Source organism: Phasianus colchicus, chromosome 7, assembly GCF_987193195.1.
Source record: "Phasianus colchicus chromosome 7, bPhaCol1.hap1.1, whole genome shotgun sequence".
Lineage (NCBI taxonomy): Eukaryota > Metazoa > Chordata > Aves > Galliformes > Phasianidae > Phasianus > Phasianus colchicus.
Window position 1 is genome coordinate 30,210,188 of NC_143442.1, and position 19,569 is coordinate 30,229,756.

The 19,569-nt window shown below is 38.6% G+C and overlaps 1 protein-coding gene across 2 annotated transcripts in view; it reads right to left on the bottom strand.

The window, feature by feature from the left end:
- Positions 1-19,354, bottom strand: part of LOC149917299 (uncharacterized) — a 109,337-nt gene extending 89,983 nt beyond the window's left edge. Inside the window, exons 1-3 of one of the 2 annotated variants that reach the window (XR_016468406.1) lie at positions 18,182-19,354; positions 4,566-4,773; positions 554-651 (exon numbers count right to left, since the gene is read on the bottom strand). The gene's annotated coding sequence lies outside the window, so the exon portion shown is untranslated. Of the gene's footprint in view, positions 1-553; positions 652-4,565; positions 4,774-8,940; positions 17,481-18,181 lie in introns of those variants that run through there. The other variant, XR_016468404.1, reaches the window with a different exon arrangement.
- Positions 19,355-19,569: the final 215 nt, after the last annotated feature.

Genomic DNA, 19,569 nt, shown 5'->3' on the forward strand with positions numbered 1-19,569 from the left:
CATGGAGAAGCAGAGTCAAGCCCACGCTGGAAGCACTCATTGAGCAATGCTCATGGCTTCCCGTGCCAAGACTTCTGCACCAGTTGCTAAGTATACACTGCTACGTCTGCTTTAAAGAAAACTGTTGAAGTTCTGTTAGCAAGGTTTGCTGGAAGAACAGAATATTATGCTGCAGACACAGAAAACAAAAGAGCAAGAGCAAACAAATGCATAAAATGGCAAACCTAAATTGAGTTATGTTTTGCTTTGAGATAGGCATATGTTTCTTTCCTCTAAGTTTGGCACATTTTAATTCATTTTTAATGCAAATTAATGCTTTGGTTTTCTCTGGGACTCTTAAATCTGTATTTGTGGTCAGCAAGAGTTCATTCAATTCAGCATACTTAGATTATTATATGGATGGCATTTATAAAAACTTTTCCTAAAACCTTACCATGCATTTTGGAGCATTAAAATAATACATGGGTGAAACATTCACTGAACTGTAAAGCTGTTGTTTTGTCTTGTTTCTAGCCCCAGTTCTGCAAGACTAATGCTGGATGAATTAGTATACCTCTTTCCGACAGCTGTAGATAGAATGCTTCCTTTCCTCCCTCCTCTGTCCCTCCTGTACCTTCCCAGAGAGAGGTTGAACAGCTTTTATTCTGCAGTCTGTAGAAGAGAATTGAAAAATTACATCCTACTGGCTTCTGAAAGCTGATTCTTTCACCTTCTCTGCTGTTTTTTTTTTTTTTTTTTTTTTTTTTTTTTGTAGTGTTCTTCCCAGTGTAGCTTCCTCCTCAGTAACTTTTCCAGCACAAAATGTGTTAGCCAGATTCTCAAGATTTTCTTAATTTCCCTAGATGTTCTGCAGCATGGCTATTTTTTCTGGGGTATGTTAAAAATAGTGTCCTATATATCCTCAAACAACAGCGATCTTGTTGAAGCCTCAAATTAATTCTTTGGAGAGTATCACTTATCCTCGTTTTGAGTCATACTCTCATTGCACAATTTATGAGAACCAGCTTTCTGGAAGAAATAGCGAGATGTAAAAACCGTAATAGGTGGGAATAGCTCAACAGCAGAAAACATTATTTCTAATGGACCTATGGGGTAGGTAGGTCTAATGACGCCTTTGTTGGGTTTTTTTTTGTTGTTCAATACATGCCTATTTTTAGAGTTGAGCAAGTTCCTCATACCCATGAAATGGCTTCAGGCATAGTGTTGAAAAACGGCTCGTGCCTTCCTGCCTTACACTCTAAATAAAATCTGTTTTCTTTTTAAGGGAAGCTACAGAACTTATATGACTATATAAACTTGAGTGTTAGACCTACAATTCTTAAGGGAAATAACAGTTATATCTAATTCCTTACTGTCTTTTTTATTTAATAGTAAGTATTTTTCTATTTCAAAGTTGCACTGCGCTGCTTTAGCGATTTAAACAATCAACTAGCATATAAAAATATTGAATTATTGTAATGGTTTTGTTATCATAACCACAGAGAGGCTGAATCATTGCAAATGTTGAGAGGTCACACTAGTAAAGACATTGTCTAAGTTAAATCATCAGGTTTCCCTGAATACACAGAAAACAACATAACACTGTAAGTTAGGACCTGAGCCTAAATAAATGTACTTTCTCTGATGTGCATGAGTTGGCTTTGCAGCCAACTAGCTTGCCACCAAAACCAAGATACAGTGGGAGAAGCTGGCATCTTGTCAGTCTCTCACCCACGTTGCTTCTCATCTCAGCCCTGAAATTGTTCTCTCCAAATGGTCTGGCATCTCACGGAATTGGGAACGGTGAAGCGAGGAAGAACATACATTACCCATTTTACTATCAGATTTTTTTTTTCCTGTTCTTCAGATTTTGAAGTCCCTAGCATGGCAAAGGATCAATGGCTTTCATGGGTTTTCCTTTGTGTTTTGTGAAATTTTAGATAAATGGGAATATAAACAGGTCAGTCAAGAACATGTGAAAGCAGGTAAACAATAAGAGTTTTCCCCACACAGACACAGTGGCCATGCTTATTCAAAGGTGCACCATCTGATAATTAGGGTGGAAATGGATTTTTAATTCTGCCAATTAGTGCTATTTATTTGGAAACCAGTGTAACTGTTAAATCTAGTGTCTGAAGTCAAGTATTGGTAGAAGTTATTAACAGATGACTAAAGCCACACTTTGAAGTTGAGGTTTTAAATTCACTGCTTTTAAGTGGAACACGAAATGACTTCTTAGTGAAAATGGATAAAGCACACAGACAATGTAATTTACATTCTCAAAAGCAGTGAAAATTAAAAAAACACTTTCCGTAATGTGATTTTAAAATTTCAATTAAGCACAAAAACAGTGCTTTAGAACTTCATTTGGAAAACTTTTTTAGAAGTTGATCTATGGAGATCCTCTACACTGAAACAATGGAAGTAACACTTTTGAAACAGAACACACTAACTGACACAAACATATCCTATGGCACACAGTAGATACAGTGAATAAACTGTTGAAAACTACCATGCACAGAGTCATGTTCTGCTACAGTTGTGCTCTGAAAGTTATCAGCATCAGCAGCTGTCAGTGCCTTGCTTTTAAAGCTCCTACTTCACAGTTAGTTCTGCTGTATACAGGTAAGAAAGTCCTGGTCAATGTATATCCCTTCCAAGCTGTACCAGAGCTGTATTTAGAGTCTCTATCGATGACCCAGCATCTAGACACTACACAAACAAAAAATCACTGTTTGGCCATATTTCTCTGAATATCTCACTGAGCTATGAGGGTTTGTTTACAGAGTTGCTCAGCAGCTTTATTTTCCACTGACTTCAGTTGCTAGCTCTTTGGGTACTTAATTTACAAAAGAAGGAGCTATGAAAAAGAGAACATGTAGACTATTTCAAGACTAAACTGTTGTATACTTGGTATTATTTAATCCATTCAGAATAGGTGTTTCAATTGATTTCTAAACATTTATCTTAGACAACTAAATTTACCTAGTTAAAACAAAATCATTCTCTTTTTAGGACTTTCAAAGCAGCTGAGGCAGTTGGGTGCCCAACACTCACTGACATTTACTGGATTTTGCCAATCTAATTCCTCTAAACCGTACAGAAAATATCAGCTTTGTGTGCAGCTGTGGAAAATCTGAATTCATTACTAATACCCATGCCATCATCTTAACACATAATTTAAAAAATAAAGGCATGCCAAAATGCTACAATATTTCTGTACAAAGGGGGAGCTCTGCATACAGGGATAGTCCGTGGTTGGAAGTGAGGAAAGGAAAAAAAAATATTAATGTCTTAAGGAAGATCAGAATATTTTAGCATCATCCAAACCTGAGTTTGCCTCAGAATGAAATACAGAAAATTCTAACCAGTTTGATTTGGGTAAATGAGACTGTCATAGGACCTATTTTGTAATGATCATGCAAATGAACTTTTGCAACATTGCATTTAATTATCAGCCACACTGCTAATTAATTTCAACAATCCCGTTGGTGCCAATAGATGTATTATTCATATATGTATAAAAGTCCTGTCATTTATTTCTGCGTTTTACTCTCACAGCTTTCATTTTTACAATAGTGTAATCAAAAGAATAAAAGATTTCAATCTAGATGAAACAGAATACAATTATATTAAATACATTCTAAAATGCTTTTTTTTTTTCCCTATCCTTTACATTTTTTTAAACATTCAGGCTACGGAATCTTAAGGGTCTTCTGGCACCCTTAGAGTTAAAAATTTCATATTAGAAGTGAAACTTAGAGTTTACTCAATTACTTTTTTTCTGAAATAAGAAGCCAGAATTACTCAATGTTCCACAAACATTTAAGGATATATAAAAGTGAACACCATCATAAATGTCACATTGGGAATAGGAAATATGAAATATGTGAGCATTTACAGGCAAACTGGAATATTTTGGATTTCATGCTCTGTTTCATGAATTAACATTGGCTACTTAATATTAATTTTAGCCTTCTCGAATTAACAAGATCTGCCCCAGTGCCAGTGCTGGAACTGTCTGGAAGTGAATAGGAAAGAGGCCCCAAATTACTACTTACTCAAAAACATTCCCAAATGCTTTTGAACTGTGAGTCTTCATGGAAGATCTTTTGCTGTTATTGAAAATAAGTGTGCAATAATCTTATTTTAGTGTCAGATATTTAGATAAAATAAAATGACCACAGTAAGGGAATGGTGACACGCTTGGAAATATTTGTGAACCCAAAACTGTACAGCCTTGATCTATCAGACCTCAACAGAAATGCATTTAATCACTGTGCTGTAGGAGTAGTAGGCTTTGAAAAGTCACTTAGAAATGTAAAATTCATACCTACAAGAAAACCTTCTATTTCCCAGACTTATGTTGTATCATCTGAAATCTTTTCTAGAGGAGCTTTTATTTAGAAACCTAGTTCATGTGCTAGTTACTGAATCATGAATTTATAGCAAATATATGCTGTGTTTTCTAGCAGCTAGACAAACAAATCTTTTTTTGGCTAGTCTCATCCCATCCATTTCAGAAAAGATAATGATAGCAAACTGAATCTGTTTTATGTAGCGGATTTGCAAGGCTTGATCCATACCTATTTTCGATTGAGCTTATTTTCAACACTTCAGGAAAGAGCTGGCATCAAACAAATGATCTTCATGCGATTCCCCTCATGGCAGCATGACAGCTCCTGAGTGGATGAGGAAGGGACAGATCCCGGCCTTGTCTGCTCCTGAATTCCTGGATGTTTTGATAATGACAATTTGGGCGTACCATGTTGTTCTTCCTCGACAGAATTCAGACTGCAGGACAAAGAGCAGAGGTCACTGCTGCAGATCTGTTGTTTAGTACAACTCCAGGCATTTTTTAGATTACTTTTCAGATGATTTTTAGACCATGGAAGACAGCCATGGGCAAGTTCTTGTGGGAACTCATGGTCTGTTTATTGGTGCAAATTTAACTCATTAAAGAAGATATGTCTGTTTATTTTGAGAAGACTTATGGTGAGAACTCTTCTGATACTGCTTTTTATTATGTTATTCTTTCTGTAAATAGGAAGAGGTTATATCTTCAAACTTGTTCTCAAAGTTGCTTCCTGAGCCAGCAATTCTTCTCATGTGGAAGCAAGAGATTACTCTGCTACCCATCCAACCCAGTAACTAACACATCCACGCAGAATGCAGTGCCAACAAAGGGGATCCTGCTTTTGTCCAAGGTTAACAGTGCACAGTGTAAATCTACTGCTAATGCGCTATTTTAATAGAAAACATATACTTTTATAATCCATGATGTAACTCTGAAGACTGTAATACTAAAAATCATAAATAATTATTTTATACCACAGACAATTTTTGCATAGTTTTGAAACTGATCTGTAAAGACTAGTTATGTTTAGATAAAAAATAAAATTCTGCTTTGTAAGGGGAAGAATCAGATATCAAAACTCATCAGTATTTCTAGTCAAAAGGCTAGGGGTTTTCTTCTATATTCACAGAAATTATGTGCATAAACTGGAAAATTTTGCTAGCCCAGACTCAGGCAAGTATGCTCAGCATCCTCAGGGCCAGTCCTAAACCTTCATATTCCCTAGGATTTCTGCCAACATTGGCTCACTGGCCCTTTTACTGTGGTTAAACCCTTGCTACAGAGCCCCTAGACATCCAAGACCAGCATGAATCACAGAAACATCCTCCTGCATTCAGTCCTGTGTCCTGGCTGGCCAGTGCAGAGTGCTGAATCATAAGCCATTTCAGGCTGTGTGCCAGCACTAACTCCAGTCCTCCCTTGGGCTTGAGATCTATGGACAGCCTGAGATGACCAGGGAGAAAATCCAAGGAGCTGTGACTAAGTCTCCATTTGGAACATTGTTTCATCCATGCCTAACCCAATACCTTCAGCCTATACTGTGTGTCAGCCCACATCTATTACCACTTTAAAACTCATTTGCTACAACAAAAATTATGATAATTTGAAACTCAGTTCCCAGTTCTCTCCTCCTGAATCCTGGTTGTTGTGCTGTATAAATATATATGTATGTCTCCATAGGTCAGGTCCCCTGTCTGAGACCCAGCTCCAACACTGGCTTGTACCCAGTGCTTTAGCACTACTGGTCAGGTCTTTGCTGTCCTCAGCTTTAATCATCTCATTAAACACGAGCTGGAGAGACTGGACCTGGTCAAGAGGACCCTTCCTGAATTATCCATGTGGAAAACTTTTCTACCCTGTGCAGTTAGTTCTACAGTCTTCAGCAAACCTGAACCCTAATTTCATCCCAGCAATAAACAGATTTTCCTCTAATCTGAAATTCTTGGCTACAAGAAGCTAATTAGGGTGTTTCTGTTGGCACAAGATCTTTTTTTGTGAGGGTGAAACATATTTCAATTGTATGTAGTTCAAGCTCCTTAAACACTGCCAGCTAAAACATGAATTTGAACTTAACTGAGCATCCTCTCTGGGCAATGGACCTGAGTTTACGTCCAACATTTTGACCCTGTCAAAACTAGGCAAGCAGTTTCAAATGGAGCTGCTGTTTATTGGCCCTCATACTTGTTAAACTTAACCTTAACACTAATATTCACCTTAATCACAAGCCAGCAACTGCTGCCACAGCCAGCAGAATGAACTTATTTTATAGAGCCCAGTTGAAACAATGGTTCTGCTGCAATCTCTTGCCCTAGCCTGAAACTTTCTTTTACTAGTATTCTGCAGGCCCTGAGCTAGAAGCAGACCTATAATTGTCTATTTCTAGGTTATTTCTAGAAAAATCTTTGTTTATCATCTGTCATCTGAGTCTGAAACCTCAGTAAAGTCCCACCTGCATTCATTGCATGCTCAGCACCTTCATTCTTGGTGCTTCATTAATGCGGCTTAATAAATTGACTGAAGAGTTACTTGTTTTAAAGAATCTGCCTTTCAGACTCAAAATCATGAACAACCTAAGCAGAGATTTGCATTTATCTGACTCATTTCCCTTACTGCAGCAAGATGCCAGCTCTGAATGTAGGACAGAGACTGTCTAGTTGTGGTTTCATTTACTAGGAAATGTAAAGGATTTGCTTTGAGCTTTTGGAGTGTGAGCTTACAAGGAGTCAGAAATATCAGCTGGCAGGGGCAGGTAGATAACTGCTTGGCAGTTCCTCATGCTTGGGAATTTGATGGGAGCTTTCTGACTTCAGGTGGTTTCTCACTTGAATAAGTTGCTAGTGCCATCCATACATATAGATGTATTTTTTATTCTTTTTAATATAAATACAGCTTCCTTGTTCTTTATACAAATAAAAATTCAGGGTAAAATCAGTGAAGTGTTTCATTAATCAGAAGCACAGAATATAATTATTACTACCAAACACATATATCCTGCCGGCTACTGCCTGCATGAAAAGGTAGTAATCATCCAAAGTGTGGTGTTACAACTGTTTGATCTCCCTGAACAATTTATTGAATATTGCTGAGATCAGTATCTAAAGTCAAACACTCAGACAAACATTAGATGCCAGGTGCATGGTGTCTCTGGACTTAATATAGTCAGCAATATTATCTCATACAGTGCCACTTTTCAGTTCGTAATTTCCACTTCAGAAGGTCAAATTTTAACTTGCATTAGGCAATAAATATATGAGCTGCTCCTAATAAATGAATCTCATTTGAAATAATGCCATCATAAAGTTCAGCTATCACAGTTTCTCCTTTCTACTGAAAACAAAACTTAATGGAAGAGGACAATGTGTACAAGTTGACACTGTTATGTCAGACTGCCTCTCTGCTGCCATTTGTCAGCAATAAATGGTAATGTAATACTGACAGGGAAGGTTCATCCTCTACTGCCATACCACCAACATCTACCTCTGATGCCATGGGCCAACAGAATAAAATAGGAGGCATTACTTTCAGAGCAGCTCTTGTATTTCAGTTGAAAAATCCACTCTCAAAAAATGGCCGGTTGTAACGAAGTTAAAGATATATAATTTCTTTAGGCCAGTGATACCTCGTGCTTTTAAAATCACAAAGGAAAGATTTTCTTTATCTGAGAGAATATATATATTTTTTAAAAATATCCTTCCATGAAACACAAGCTCTCAGGAAAGATAATTTTCTTCTTGTTCTTGTAGTAGTCTTTGGCTACATCTGCTCAAGAGCACTGATTGTGCCTGGGAATGTGTTTGGGCCTTGAGGCCAAGTGGCCTGGGGTGGCCGACATCTATGCTAGACAACTGCTGGTAGCTTCCAAAACAAGAGTTTCCAGGGGTCTGCCCACAGGAAGCATCCACTCCAACAGTTCAACTGCCAGAGCTCCAAAACATGCCAGGAATAGCATGGGTACAGTATTTTTTGGAGAAGGTTGAACTTGTGCCAGGTGAAGGTCTGTTTACTAGCACAGACACTCACATCCTAGTGCTGGGAGCGTTCCCAGGCATGCTTGTGTTTACTAGCAGAGAGAACAGCATTTCAAGGGGGCCCACATATTAGCAATTTACTTAGTGTGTTTACGACCAGTGTTTTACATAGTTCTCCTTTTAGCGGTGTTCTGAAATCTCTGTGGAAGTAACTACCTGATAGAACTGTTCTGACTTTTTTGTGACATAAGAACGAGGGGATAAATGTGGGGTGCTTGGTCTGTTTAATAACACCACTTTGCAGGAGGCATGTTGCAGGTAAGCCACACAATGGGCACATTAGATAATTGCAAAAAAAGAAACCAGGCCATAACTGGCTGTGGATTCTGAACAGAACAAAATCTAAACAAAATATTTTAGAGGGTTCCTTTATCCCACTGAATTCCAGCAAATTACACATGCTTTCCTGTAAGTTTTGGCACTGGAAAAAAGTACAAAACTAAATTCTAATTCTGGAAACATGAGGAATACATATGTTCTCTGCAACATGTTATTTCAGGTCTGCTATTCAACTCCTCAAGCAATCCATGTCATTCTGACATCTTCCCACTTCATGACAAGAATGTAACATCTTACCTCAGGGAAACTGATTTGTTCAATGGGGCTTTGCAAGATATAACACAATCTAAGTGCAGCACAGCATCTTTCAATGTTTGCCTTGACTTCTGTTCAAAGGTGGAAATCCTTCAGGAAAACACTGTCAAATACTTCTTTTGTGCAGCCCTCAGTCTCTTCTAAAAGTCACGAAAGCTTTCAGAAAGAATGAAGACATAAATACGCATGTATATGGGTTGTATCTGAGCATGGCATATATGAGAAACATTGAAGAAGGAACAGGATTTGGATATTGGACTGTCATACTTAGTAACAACAACAAAAACACTTTCTACCTGCAGCCTGGTCTGTTTGAATGCTCTGCTAAATGTGATCTCTGGAATGAATGGCTACTTTTTTGAAAAACACAGGCTGTAAAAGAGCTGGCTGCCATTCAATTGTAGATAATTGTTTCAGAAGGAGCAAAAAGTACAAAGAGGCCATGTGAGGCCAGCAAGAGGAGAGGAGGGAAAGTCTGGATTAGAGACTTCCTGTATGAAAAACATCTGCACTGAAGCTGGAGATGCTGCTCTATGGGCTTAGATCTATCTGCAGATATTACACTTCCCATCCAGCACACACTGCTCACCTGGCCTGCCTGGGTATGCTGCTTTGGTAATCCAGGGATACGACATCATGTTCAGAAACATGCTCCTCCTTTTCTCAAAGGCAGTGACCCTATTCAATGGAGCATACTCAAAACAAATATTCAAAAATACTTCTTTTGCTGTTGTTAGTTTAAATTTGGGTTCTCTTGAAAATAAAATACTGTAAATTATTCACTTTATATTTCACTCAAAGCAGTTGTATGCATGAGGCTTGAGGGCCTGTGTTTGCACTGAAAAACTGAATAGGAATTATTTTGGCTTCAAAATGCATCCTATCAGTTCTGGAGATAATTTTTAAGAACATGTTGCATAAATTTATCACACCTGAAGTGAATCAGCAGGAATCAACTCCTCTAATTAAAAGAAACATCAAGAACAACGGCCATAGGAACAAAGTGACATACAAAATCAGTATTTTTTTCAGATTTCTGTTAAGAAACTGTTTTAAAAGATGATGGCCCTTATGCTTTCCATTTCACAGACAACAGATTTCTTTAGTGAGTGTGCCTGGGAGGATCATCCTGAAAATCCAAGTGGTCATACATTATACCTCCTCCTGCTGACATCCTTCAGGGCTTCTACCTCCTAGGGCTGTCTTTAGAATTTATCTCAAATTAATTGTTGCCAACACACTCTCCCTCTGTACACTGGTTACCAGAGTTAACAGAAACAGAAGGTAATTCATTCAAAGCTTTGCAGCACATAATTTCCAAAAGAATATTTCCCACTTACATAATGAAAGATCAACAGGATTGGCAAGACGCTCCTATGGTTTAGGAATTACGTTAGGAAAAATATGACTCAGAAAGGCTCATGGTAATAAAGTTACAGGAACAGAGGCATAGAAGTAGATACAGAATATCAGGAGAAACTCCTGCTGTGGCTGGTTATGATACCTCACTACTGTGAAATTACCACCATGTATGCAGTTCTAGTATTTATTGTTAAAAAAATAATAATAAAAATATCACAACAATGTTGCAGTATCTGGAAGACTATCTTACAGAATACTAATGGAGATCAAGTAGTTTGGCTTGCCCAAAATATGGTGATCTGTTCAGTCTGCAAGAAAGTTGCAAAGCATTCTTAGTTTAGCAGTTACAAATAAAATAAGATGTAGAGAGTGATTGTTCAGAGATAAAGAATCAAAGTGGAATAAGAATCAGTAATTGCTCAGTAATTAGCAATTATAACTTCTTTCATGTTATGAGAGATGGTTAGGTTCTTGGAGACTTTCCAACAGGACTCAATGTCCCTTCTGAAACACCAGCACAAAACATGCGCTTGACACACTTAAAAGAGTTTGCAAGCCAGAATTATCCTATTATTCATTCCTGACTTTGTGTGTAGACAGTGAATCTTGTGTCAACACAAGAGACAATCTGTCCAACAGATGGGCCATGAGCCTGAAGGAACCCTGCACACGTATGAAGGGATAGGATCACACCATAAAGGACAGGTATTGGCCGTTGCTACTCAGCTTTTCCTGAGTCAGTAAGAGATGTGGTAAAGAGCAGATGCTTATTGGCAGGAGTTATATCAGCTGGTGAGAGGGAGCTGAGGAAAGGCTGTAAACAAGACACTTTTCCAAAGCCACAAGATCCCTCTGGAAGAAGAGCTGGTTTCTCCTCCACATGCAAGACATCAGAGCTTCTCCTCTCCTCTTCCCTTTGCACGGAAGTGAGGCAGGAGCCTGTTTCAAGCCAGCTCCTTCTGGCCTCGTGTGACCCTACTGGAGAAGATGACAAGAAGGAGCCTCACTTGCTAGACGCAGCTTGCCAGTGGGTGCAGTCATTGAGAAATTCCATGTCAGACTCTGTGCCTTGACTGTCTGCCAGTGATCCAGCACGCCTGAACGCTGGTTCAGACACGTATATGGCTGAGTGACTTCAGTGTGCTATGAGTAAGATTGATGCAGTGTAGCTTTGCATATCCAATTTAATTTGCATAGAACAAATACTCTTCCACAAACACTACCGGATTCTTTCTAGCTGAGATAAAATATTTATATAAGTATTATTGCTCTGGCATAATACATCTACTAAAATCTATATTCTCTTTTTTGTAGTATATCTACTTTTTAAAAAGTATCCTTACTAAAAAGGATAATTAAATCTAAAATTAATTCTTACTGTTAATCTTTATTTCCATTTGCCATTTTGGGATTGTTATTCCACAAAACTGATACATGTGCTTCCAGGCTGAAAGCAATTTTATTTATATGGCATGAATTGTTGTTCTGAATCATAAAATCCTATGAGGAAACCTCAATTACTGCTATAATTGTTTCCACTTTAAAAAACAGGTCATTTCCAGTATATAAACATCCATGCTGACATCAGTATTGCCTTGTAGGTTGAAATAATACCTTCTATGTTTGGTAAGAAAAAACAATTTGATTTTAAATAAAAGAGCATCATGTTCCCCATATTCATCTTCTTAGGAAGACACAGTAACAAATAAGGGAACCACAATATGACATGAAATTTTTGATTTAACAAGAATGCACACTAGTTTGTATTAGTTTGTACCTTTCTTTATGTGTTTTTGTACATTTACAGTACTTATACAAATCTAGGCACTTTTGATTACTCAACCCTGTACAGTTATGATAACTGCTGTCCTAAAAATAGCAGTAGATATAATAGCATCAAAGAATGGCATTGCGAGTCAGAAAGACTTTTCCTTGCTCTGTAGCTCCTCCATAGGCAGCAAGTGTAACTGAATGATTAGGTTTCCACCTAAACCAAAAAGGAGAAGAAAGTTCTTGTTTTGGATGGAAGGCTTCAGTGGAATTGTCAGTGGCTGGCAGACAGCAGCAGGAGGAAGATCTCCCCTTGCTCAATAAATCTATAAATTGTGCTATTCATTACAGTTGTGACTTGGGAGAGGGGAGGGCAGGACTGAAGATGATTCGGACGTAGAACATTGTGCAATCTGCTCTCAGCTCTTAAAGAAACAATGTTCTATAAACGGAGAATTGTGATGATAAAATTCCTGCAGAGATCATTTGCTACAATTTATCATACCTAATCAGCCATTCCAATGCATTGCTACCACCTGAAAAAAATACACGTCTTGAAAAAGAGGCATCAAAAGTAATGAATGTCTGTGCACACAAAAAAAAATGCTCTGTAGCAGAAGTCTCCTGACCATGCTGGTAAAGACTGTATAAATTATCAGAAAGAGGCTATATGGCTATCAATCAGTCTATTTATCATTAGATCATTTAAACTTGTCTTTGGATAAAAGCAGGGAATGAATTGGGCTCCAAGCATACAGCCAGTGCTTTCCATCTAATGCAGCTTGGGAAAGTGATCTCAGCCTTCTACAGTAAATGTCTCAAGGAAGGAAAGCAATGGGCTCTCCCTGTGTGAAGAAGAGCAGACATAACTAGTAAGAGAAAGCAAATGCAACAAATCAGTAAGATGTCAACATAACCTTTGGAAGGAGAAAGAATGTGACACAGAACAAGTTAATGTGAGTGAAGAGATCTGGTGCATTTTCGTTCTTGGCAGGGGACAGCTCAAGATAAAAGCATCCCTGACTCAACAGTAACTTTCATCGGCAGCAAGCCTCTGCACAGGAGTTACACAGCCTGGCCAAAGCACGTGGCCCACCTGAAGCACAGCATGAGGCTCATCGCTACTCCATCCAACAGCAGTGCACTGTGAGCCTCCCAGCTTTACTCAGAGCTGCACAGCTGAACTTGCAGTGCTATGCCTGAGCTCTGCTTTTGGCTGTCTAAGGACTAAGCTGTATTTCATCCTCCTGCACTTCATTGGCTGCATTTTAGCTGGAGCTGTGTCCTAAGCTTATGCAAGCCTCTCAAAACCCTCTCAGTGCCAACGTGCTCGGCATTTATGGAACTGCATGAGTCTGTGTTGCATGAACATCTTCATGCTTGGTGCATGTAGAAATCCTATTCAGCATTCCTCTTGGTTGAGGTGAGATTGAAACCCTGTTTTCACAAGAAACCTTGCTGGCTTTTACTGCAGAACTAGGCTCCTCTGCACACCACTGCCTCACCTTCTTATTTAACAGGCAGAGCACACCCAGCTTACTTGGGTGAAAAATGTGTAATACTTCTACAGAAGAGAGAGAAGTTAGTGTATCCATTGCAGTGAACGCAACTTACGTATAGCAGCCTGGCAGTGCCTGGGTAGCACAGCCCCCAGTGAAAGACCCGGCTGTTGCGTAATACTTTCAGTAATTCTGAAAGAAGAAAATATACATTAGCTGTATTCCACTTTTCCCTTTCTTTTCTCAAAAAAACATTTTTCTTTTCAAATAACCTCTAGAATTGTGACAAACTTTTGCAACAAGGAATGTCAAAGCCCATGTCCTTTGTAGGCTGCTGGAAAGATACTGCTAAGTCCAGAAACAAGGTCCTGCTTGCAGAACAATAAGTTACTTTGCATGTACTGAGCTTTTCTCATACTGATATCGTTGGATTGCCTTAGTTATTTAATAAGATAAAGATGAGTTGGAATTCAAAACGTCTGTTGGGATTTCTGGTTTCCAGGAAGTGTCAGCCCTGTGCACTCTTTAAAACTGCAAGGAAGAAGAATGACACTCTTGCTCCCTTATTAGGATCTGCCTCATGCAAGATGTGCCAGGATTTTCTAATAGCACTCCACCTCTTTACCTTGGGTTAGTAGAGGCTCCACAGTAGTGCTTCACGCTCACCTATCTTGTCAGGTAGTCTAAGCAATTTTTTAACACTGGGGAAGAGACAGGTGTGTTGCTTCGGGTTTTGAGATATTCCAAACTGTAGGAGGTGTATAATCAATGAATATACAGGTGTTATAATTAAGAAATATACAAGAGAGTTTGGCTAAGCAGATTATTACACCAAAAAGAATAGATAGAGGGCTTACCCTTACCCTAGGCTCACTGGAAAACTAAAGGAAGGATCTCCAGTAAAAAAAATCTTTCCCTGCTAATAGTCAGCTTTTAAATGAGGTCTGCCCTTCTGGCAGCACAGGTGAATTGCCCTCACCTGTGCTCCCAGGGCTGACTCATTCCTTGCCTCAAGTGATCAATCAGAGGTTCAGGCCGTGATTCAGCAGTTCCCATACAAGGAGGTAGGAGTGCATGCTGCAAAAGCAGCTGCAGAATATCAAAAAATGACCTCTTTTCACTGGAAGTTGCAGAAGCACATCATGGTTGCCCATGCAGCTGAGTGCATTCCATGCAGATCTCCCCTGAAGCAGATGGAGGGACACAGGTCAGCTTTCCTGCTCTGTGGCCATCTTCAACTCATTTCTTGTTAGTAGAGGGCAGGCTTAACTGAATGGCATATTTCAGCTACAAAGTATAGGTCTGATTGTCTACGGTTCACATTGATTAAACATTATTAATTGTTGAATTCAAGTTCTCCATACAATAAGGATTGAGAAATATGCAGGTATGACTGTTATTTTTCTCTTAAACATTGGAAGTCACCATTTTTATTGTTTAAGTTAAAGAAAAGATTCTTGAGAATCAGATTTCCACTTCAGCAGAGCAGACATAGGCAAAAATATGGGAGCTTGCAAGTCTTCTGTGAGCCATGTTTCTTGGTGCTGGGCTATACATAAAATGATCCTTGAGGTAAATGCACAGTTGCCTAGCAGGGAAGGACCAGCCATAATTCTAGTTTTCAGTGTTGTGTTGTTTTGCTGGCTATCTAGATACTACACTGATCAGATTGTATGAGATGTGCAGCTTGTGCTTAAAGAATTTAATCAATCATATGACCAAATTTGCCATTTCTGTCTCATGGGCTAAAGCTGAAAGCAGTTTATTATTGAAAACATTCACTATCCTACCACTCAGGCAATTCCAGAAAGTCCTTCGGAATAAAATATTTCTTTCTAAATTGGTAGATATAATGCCTTCTTTTCTCATATGCTTCTTCCAATGAGGAGAGTGCCTATGAATGAATAATGCATTGAAGTCTTGTTATTTAAATATGCACAATAGACCTTCCTAGAATGAGGAAATAAATTAAGAACTGGGGGTAAAAAAAAATGCATCATTCTTGTTTTCTATGATAATGGAAAACGAATATTTGAATGTATGATTGTTCTACACGTAATTCCAAAACCTTTGTACCAGAATGACAAGTCTGTGCCACATCATTCAAGGAATGTTCACAGCTAGTAATTAATTTAGCTAAAAATAAGTGCTCCTTGACTTTGCTTTTAAGGAGTGCTGGGAAATATGCTTTAGCCTTGAGCCATTTTGAAGGCATATATTGTGAATTAATTTAATTCAGTAAGAATTAATTCTCAACATATGCCTTCAAAAATTTTTTTCTTAATTCAGAAGGTGAGGTAATTTATGTAGTATCTAGGTGTAAATAACCAAGGTAATTCTCTCTGAAAGGTTCATACAAGGATTCTTAGTGGATATATAATTCTACCTGGTGGTCCTTTGATGGAGATAGCCTGGTTAATATGCAGAAAAACATATATTGGGAAGGTGGGCAGCAGACATGAAATGTATATTAAGTACCATTTATTTTGAAAATAAAATTCACTAGTTAATTCACTAGTTATTTTTCTTTTTTCTTTTTTTTAAGCATGTGCTACTCTTCTGAATTAGTGTGTTAAAAATAAAGTGTCTTAGCAGAACATAACAAAAGCCTCCTTTCCCCTTATTGCTCACTTTTTACTCTCCACTTTTTCATTATTTTTTCTACAATGTTATTCTTTTAAGTAGCAAGGCTAAGGACCCCCTCCTAAGCTTTTCTCTCTTCACCCATTTACTTACGTTAGGACCTAACCCCATGAAAAGCGATCTGATTACTGGCACCTCAGCATATATCTCCAATATCCCTACAGCAGCCACTGTACATAACCTCCCACAGGTTATCTTTGTTGGACCTGTATCGACCTAATCCATAGCTCTAAGAAACAACTATCCTGGCTTTTACTGTACTGTCACATCTCTACCAGTCAAAACAGAGAGCTCCCAGGCTGCTGGGGCTTAAGTGGTTGTGCCCCTCAGGGGTAATTTGCAATCCAGACTGAAAAGTATTTTTTTCCTTTGTTTGCACGATTAAAATGTCCTCATGAATTGGAAGCATCTGTGCTATATATATAGCTTGTGAAGGTACTAAGCCACGTGCATGGTCTTCTATCCAAAAAAACCAAACCAAACCAAACCAAACTAGAACATGTCTCTGCATTGCCTGTTTATATCCTGTTGCATGGTTTTGGTTGACTGTGCCTTGGCTGCAAATGTTTATTCTCTTTTACACATGAACTGTGGGGAAATCAGTCTCTGTGTATCTATATGATTTGCCATGTAATCTTATAGAATTAATGTATTTTAGTATTATTTATTTTCTTATTCAAAATATAGATGCATCACAACTTATTAGGCACTTAGTTAAGTGTTTTTTTGCCAACTTGCTGTTTCCTATACAGCCTGCCAAAATGAAGACAAGTAAATCAAAACAGTCACAATAAAACAGATCAAATGTTCCTTTTCCTGTGCCGAGGGCTATCGTGCTGTCAGAAGCTCACATCAGTGCAAAGCACGAAGTGCTTGGCCTAGCCAGAAAGGCTTGGAAAGCACATGCATGTGAAGGCTAAAGGGCCTTATCTGATGAGCTGCTCTGATTGTCAGAGAATAATTAATTATCTCACAACGATAAATAAAATTGTCCATAAAAAATAGACTGAAGGCTCACGTTAACACAGATGACAGGGAGAAGATCTCTAAGATCTTTTAATTCTGGGAGGAAATTGCAGGTTGGAGAACACAATTATCTACTGCTAGGGAGCTCTGTGAAACAATGTTTTACTGTGGTAGGAGAGCAAATGACTGCTCAGATGTTCCCATTTCTGTCAGAACTTCATAGAGGAAAAACAGTTCTCGTGTAAGCCAGAGCTCACACACTGAAATTGTCAATTCCTTAATATGTGCACAGTCCACAGAATTTATAGCATTGAGCTGTAAACAAGGAGTACCCCTGGCACTATTAGCTTATTTATCTGACTGACTCACTCCCATTAGCAAAGAATTATATCTTAATTAAATTTATGTTAGCAACTGGAGGATGTCTGCAGAAATTAAAATTGCAGTGAAACTTTAGAGAGTAAACTGTGAATCATTTAACTAAATGCACTCGAATGCTCTAGAAACAGTTAGGTACCTCACTGATTACAACATTACCAATTGCAGCATGATGAAGATAGCACCACTACAGATTTACAGCAGAGAATGAAGCAATATGTTCTATCTATTAGACAATTGAACAGCAAAATGCACTTGGTGAAGCAACCATCTGTAACTGGGATGGGTGCTCCTGTAGTGAGTGATCATACCCCTGTATGCAGCCATGGAGGTTTCACCTCTAGCACTGCTGAGAGTAAATAGTGTCAGAGGAACGGGGCAGAAGGCAGCACATTACCAAACAGAAAATCCCAAACCGATCAGCAACTTGCACAACGCGCATATCCACCACCTCTGATTAGTGGAAATTAGTGGAAATTAAAGGAAAAGACTCCCATCCCAAACATTTGTCTGCCATCTGTCCATAGCTCCTATCTTTGTGTCCAGTGGATAACTTGGCCATTACTCCTGGCATAGAATTGTTTGCTGGATGCTTTTATACCTACCTGCAGGAGGTTGTGTCGGCTGAGTTAAACAAAGAAGCTCAGGATGGCGAAATTGGTCTTCCAGGTGAGTATCTCATCATGGGGAAAGAAATTCCCAGGTCCAAGATAAATTCAGCCATATATTGAAGTAACTATGGTTTAGTTCATGGTCATCTTCTTGGACACCTGATATGAACAGAGTTTTTATGAAAGAGTCAAGGATCATGCAGAATTGCACTGTCCTATCCGAGTCTCTGAGCAAAACATCACCACATGAATACTGGATTGCATTTTCAAAGAGTAGCTTTGTCTCGTGTGATGTTGAAGAGCTTAGATGTAACATCACTTTACCAAAGAGGCTCTGGAACAGAACTTGAAACTGTTGTTAAACATTGCCAGCAGCAAATCAGTACCCTATGATCATAACTGAAAAGTAGCATATAGAATGAACTCAGGATCAGTGTTATTATCAACCCACCCAATAGGAACTCAGAAGTGGGAGGGATGGCACGAGGCAAAACTGGACTTCAAAAGCATTGCTTCAAGTAGAAAATAATGCACACGTTACATAGGTGAAAGCAGATCAACAAGCACAAAAAAATTAAATGTGCACTGCTGAAAGCCAGAAAATTCAGGTGCCTGTTTAAGTGATGAATAAACCCACTCCATTTCTGTGGCAAGTGGGGTAGACATCTGGCACAACTTGGGGTCCATGCTCCTTTTCTCGCACTGGCCAAAGTCAGCATGGAGCCTCCAATGTGCACCTTGGAGGAAGCAAGATTTTATAACTTTTTTAAAAATTTGTAATCCCCCGGGTGCAATAACTGTCACATGCAACAGAGAGTTAGAAGCAGCATAAGCAAAATTTCCTATAAATATGCCAGCTATTGTTTTTTTCTTGTATAATTATTCATTTGTGTTGGTACAAATTATCAGGGGAAGTAGATTACTTTATTACACATTATTTATTACATTTTCAGCATTCACACTACACTCACTGATGCAGTCAGCTAAGCCCATGTTCACCAGTTCCAGGAAAGAAAAATCCCTGGGGTCAGCTTGTAATTCTGGTTATAAAAACAGTGCCTTTCCAAATCTCCTTCTTTCCTAAAAGCTTTGGACTAGAGATAAGCCATGAAAGATGTCCTAAAAGCTGGGTCATCTCAGGCCACAAATGGGTCCACAGATCCATCTTCCATGGCATATAGATACCTCTTTCTCTTCTAAGCTGTTTTTTTTTTATTATTTTTTTAAAAATATTTTTCTAATTTTCTTTATTTTGCTGCTGATCTGTGATTGAGTTCAGTCTGAAATAAGGGAGGAAAAAATGACCTCACTGTGGTGTTTGAGCAGGGCCCAGAAGTGCACTGGATAAACCCACCAGCCTGCATCTCATTTGTCTGTTGAAT